We start from the raw sequence: 5,428 nt of genomic DNA on the forward strand, positions 1-5,428 counted from the left end.
ATCTTTCCATCTCTTTGTGTTGTCTTCAATTTCTTTCATCAGCATCTTATAGTGTTTGGAGTAAAGGTCTTTTACCTCTGTAGGTAGGTTTATTCTTAGGTATTTTATTTTTTTGTGATGAGATCGTAAATGGGATTGTTTCCTTAATTTCTCTTTCTGAATGTTTGTTGTTAGTGTACAGAAATGCAACATATTTCCATACAGTTTGTATCCTGCAACTTTACTCAATTCATTGATGAGCTCTAGTAATTTTCTTGTTTACCTTGCCTTTTAAGAATCAAGAAGTAATTTTAGGAGAGGTCCTTCTCATTGTCAGGTTTTTTTCTGGAGAAGAGGTTGTCTGTCCTGGGGATAATAGCTGGAATAGTGTTTTGCTACTCAAAGTGTGGTCCAGGGACCAGGAGCATTGGCATCACTTGGAAGCTGGCTGACAATACAAAAGCTCAGGTTCTGCCACAGGTGTACAGAATTAAGATCTGCATATTCACAAGACCCCCAGGCAATTCCTATGTACTTTAAAAGCTTAGAAGCATTGGGTTAGAGTATATTCTTGAGTGGTATTTCATATCCCCTACAACAATGACTCTTAAGAGGCAGCCTCAAAAGCAACCCTACTCTCCTAACTAGGAGAGATGATATTTCTCAATGAATTGTCACTAAATTTCCAAGGTGACTTGAGTTTGGCCCTCTCTGATTTTGCTTAGTATAAATAAAAGCAAAGCAAGTGACACTGGGCCTTTTGTGGAAGTTTCTCAGTGGATCCCTGATGTGGTATTTGTTACTGAAACATTGTCATAATGTTTGAGTTATTTTTGGCTTATACTGTACTTTTAAGTATTTAAATACTAACAAAAGAATAATGTGTGTGCAGTGTAAGCAAAGCCTTGCATTTCCTAGAATTTGTGTTGTTATGGTTCCAATCTTTCAATTGCATATTGAAGTGTTTTTCATTTTAACCTAATTTTTAGTTTTTTCTTTTTCATTAAAAAAATAAAGAATGAGGCAGGAGAGTGTGTTATTCACAGTAACTGGAGAAGAAAAACACAAAGCCACAGCTATGTGAAAGTGTGGAAAGAGATACAAACAAAGCTTATCTAAATTTAACCAGGATTTATTAAGTATTCAAAAGTAATCATTTTCCATGTAACACACATAATTCAAACCAAGAGTTTATTGTGACAATCCATTAAGTTGGGCATATTTGTTGTTTATATTATATTATAATAATTATGATTATTGTTTAAATAAAAGAGCAATAACACTATGTAGTCAAAGGTTTAGTAGAATTTCTACTCTAAATGAGTTGGTTTTTAGGTGTGTGTGTATGTGTGTTTGCATGCATGTCTGTGTTTTTATGATGAGTCTCCTTTGGATCCAATCTTTGTGAGTAATCTCTTCAGGAACTCTATCAGCCTCACTAAGACTTGGGTTTTCCAAGGTAGAAAGTGCCCTATCTCTTACTGGGGAATTCCCAGAGCTGGGGACAGTCCCTTACCTGCTGAAAGGCTTTGCTAATTCAACAAGGAATATAGAAAGTATCATCAAAGCATGCTCAAACCCCCTACTTGCATATATTTTTCAGTGGCATCTTGCCAATTTTTGTAAGTTGCCACAGGTTGAGCAGCCCAGTCACTCAGCTTATTAAGGGCTAAATGACTGATTCAGGGCAATAGTCGGGGAAGGGCCAAAGTCAGGATAAAAGTGCCAGGCTCATGCTGCATGTTTCCCCTTTTCAGGCAATCTAGAGCAGTGATTCTCAAAGTTGAGCCTGTATCAGAATCCCCTGGAGGGTTTATTAAGACAGTATTGCTGGGTCCCACTCCCCACGTTTCTGAGTCAGGGGGTATGGGATGGGCTTGGCAAATTACAGTTCTTTTATTTACTTTGGTTTATTTTATTTTTTTATTGATGTATAGTTGATTTACAATGCTGTGTTAATTTCTGCTGTACAGGAAAGTGATTCACTCTTTTGTATATATATATATATATATATATATATATATACACACACACACATACACACACATTCTTTTTTATATTGTTTTCCATTAGGAACTTGCATTTCTAGCAACCAAATAATGTTGATGCTGCTGGTCTGGAGGCCGCACTTTGAGAACAACTTGTCTAGAGTTTGGTTTATCAACAAATGCCCCAAAAGTTAAGAAAGGTTACTATGAGAATGTTACTAGGACAATTCAGAGGTCTGACTGATTGATTGATTTTTCTGATAGGCAAGATGATGTAATGTTAAGGGCATGACCTTTGGAGTCTTTGTTCCAGTTCAACTCCCAGTCTCACTGTTTGACAGGCTAGGTGGTCATGGGTCATGGTCATGATTATAATTTGTCTCAATTTTCTCGTCGTCAAGTGGGGACAGTAATATCTAACTCACAGGGATTTTGAGAAGATAAAGTGAGACTAATATATTTCACAATGTTTTGCATGTAAGAACTGTTTAAAAAATCTTAGCTATTATTAGGTATTAATATCTACTCCTACATGAGTGGATTGTCCCTGAAAGCTCACCCAGGGCCTGTCAGGTCAGGAAAGTACCTGCTCTCCTAAGAGGCCTTGTCATGTATAAACTTAGTGCTCAACTCTAGAACATAAATCTGTTCAACTCAATCCAATCCAACAAATATTTATAGCAGGTCCACTCTGCTGGAGACCATGTTTAATGTTGGGCAGATATCTAAATATTTTCAGCTGTCATATTGGTTATCTATTGCTGCATAACAAATTACCCCACAAACTCAGTGGCTTAAATAAACATTGATTATCTCACAGTTTCTGTGGGTCAGATATTCAGGAGTGGCTTTGCTGATGGTACTTCTGGTTCAGGATCTCTCACGAGTTTGCAGTCAGAATGTGTGTTGTGGCTACAGCCATCTGAAGGCATAAGTGAAACTAGATCTACTTCCAGGGTGGCTCACGATACTCCTGACAAGTTAGTGCTAGTTATTGGCAGGAGGCTTCATTTCTACCCCATATGGGTTTCTCCATAGGGATGTTTGACTGTCCTCATGACATGGTACCTGGCTTCTCCCAGAGCCAGTGATCCAACAGAGAGTAGGAAGGAAGCTTCAGTGCCTTTTATGACCTAGTCTGGGAAGTCACAGTCTGCTATTTCTGCAATATCTCATTGGTTCCACATGTCAGCTCTATTTAGTGTGTGTCTGGTGAGGAAAGAACTATACAAGAGGTGTGAATACTGGTGCCATTTGGAGGTTGGCTACCATGATGTGGAAACTGAAGTTTAAGGAGTGATACATCCACTAGTAAGTAACTGTATTCAAAGATGGAATGGGGGTTTCCCTGGTGGCGCAGTGGTTGAGAGTCCACCTGCCGATGCAGGGGACACAGGTTCGTGGCCCGGTCCAGGAAGATCCGACATGCCGTGGAGCGGCTGGGCCCGTGAGCCATGGCGGCTCAGCCTGCGCGTCCAGAGCCTGTGCTTCACAACGGGAGAGGCCACAACAGTGAGAGGCCCGCGTACCGCCAAAAAAAAAAAAAAAAAAAAGATGGAACGGGATAAGACCACCAAGTGGAGGTGCAGATTCAGCACCACATGGGGAAAAATTGTTTTAGCCTACAAGAAAATGCTTTGTGTAAGAGAAGCATTTGATTGGGACCCTGAAGAAAATGTCAAGGAAAGACATAACTGGAAGAAGGACAACATGAAGTGAGGATAAATAAAATCCTCATGAAAAACAGTGAAAGCAATTTGTTTGAGTTTCAAATTAAACCTGTGTACCTGGCCTCACCTGATGTCATCTACAAAATATAACCCCACACACAATCCGTGTTTATTGAACTGAGGACTCCATCTGGAAACTTTATGACTCAGCGGTCATATATATGATAAAGACATCAAGATTGGAAAGGGGGGTTCCAACCAATGGGAAAATCTCTGTCCTCTAAACCTCTATAGCTTTTTTGGTCTGTATACCCATAAATAGGGTGGCCATTTGTCCAGATTTGTACAAGACACTCCAGTGTATGCCTGTTGTCCTTGTGTAATTAATAGTATCTGCTTTCACTTTTAAAATGTCCTGGTTTGGACAATAAATTTTATGATTGCTTGATATACTGAGAAATTGGGTGGGATGAGTTTTTTAATCATAGGCCTGTGGCTCTAAGTATCCTGAAGACAGAAACTAAGAATTAACTTTCTTGTATTCTCTAAAACCTAGACCAATACACTGGTTAGAGAGGGTGCTAAAATAAAGATCTGTTATGGATTGGAATTACATATTACATCGAGGAGATTACAAGTAAGCCTTATGCATAGTGTTAAAATACAGTCCAGAAGTCAGCCATATATTGTAAGTTTCCATGGAAGGGAGGGAATAGAAAGAGAAAAAATAGAACACTAATAGTGGAGAGTTGATGCACTGAGCACTTAAAGGGTTAAAATAGTTCTTTGAGCTCTGGGTGTGAACTACATAGTGTGTTAATAATACCTCTAATACCTGTGCATTTATATGAGCAGAACAAGTGAAAACCTGCCTTGAAGAAATTAGATTAAACAGTTGAAGGAGACAGTCATTTTAATAAGGAGCTTCTATATAAAAACCCTTGATACATCATTATCTATTTATTCCTCTCAGTCATTCAATTTTATTTTATCCTTCATAATTAAAAAGGAGACAAAACCAAGTCTTTAAAAAATGATCCAATGCCACTGTGTTTTGTGTAAACAATATTGACAGGATATAGTTCAGTTTGCCTCTGCTCAGGGTCTGTTGCTATTCTTTCTCTCCTCACTCCATCTTTATGCTTTCCTCCCATGAGGTCTTTCACAGATTTTCAGGGGGTAGAAATATCTTTTGATACAGAGGCTATTAGTAGAATTATGCTCACACATAGAGAATCATACCATTGCAACATTTCAAAGATGAGGCAGGCAGTCTTAATATGTCTTTCTCTTTTATCTGGATAGCATTTATCACCTTCTGTACTCCCTTGGTACACCATCTTTATTGGTATCAGAAAGTATTAGCTGCTAACTCATTTTCTCATTCTCTGGTAAGTCCCTTGAACCAAAGTTGCATTTGGGGACTGTATTGTAAATTTGATTCAGTGTGAAGGTTCTTGGAAAGCTGTGATACACGTTGTACAAAGGTGTCAATGATAAGACAACACTTACCACCTTCCACTCCCTCCCCACTTGTATACCATGCATACACATTTTTCTTACACGTATCAATTCATTTAATGAAACCTACACAATTTCTAATGACAAACACAAACAACCAAGGCTTAACGCTGAACCTTCTGGCATGTGCTTCTTTCTTAATGAGTAACCTAAAGCTCAGTTAAGTAACTTTATTTATACAAATTTTTTAAGAAAGAAATTATGAAAGTTAAGTCACTTATGAAGTTTAAAGCACTAAGATTTCTACCATTTAAATATGGAGTTTGACAA

The sequence above is a fragment of the Mesoplodon densirostris genome, chromosome 5, assembly GCF_025265405.1.
Source record: "Mesoplodon densirostris isolate mMesDen1 chromosome 5, mMesDen1 primary haplotype, whole genome shotgun sequence".
Lineage (NCBI taxonomy): Eukaryota > Metazoa > Chordata > Mammalia > Artiodactyla > Ziphiidae > Mesoplodon > Mesoplodon densirostris.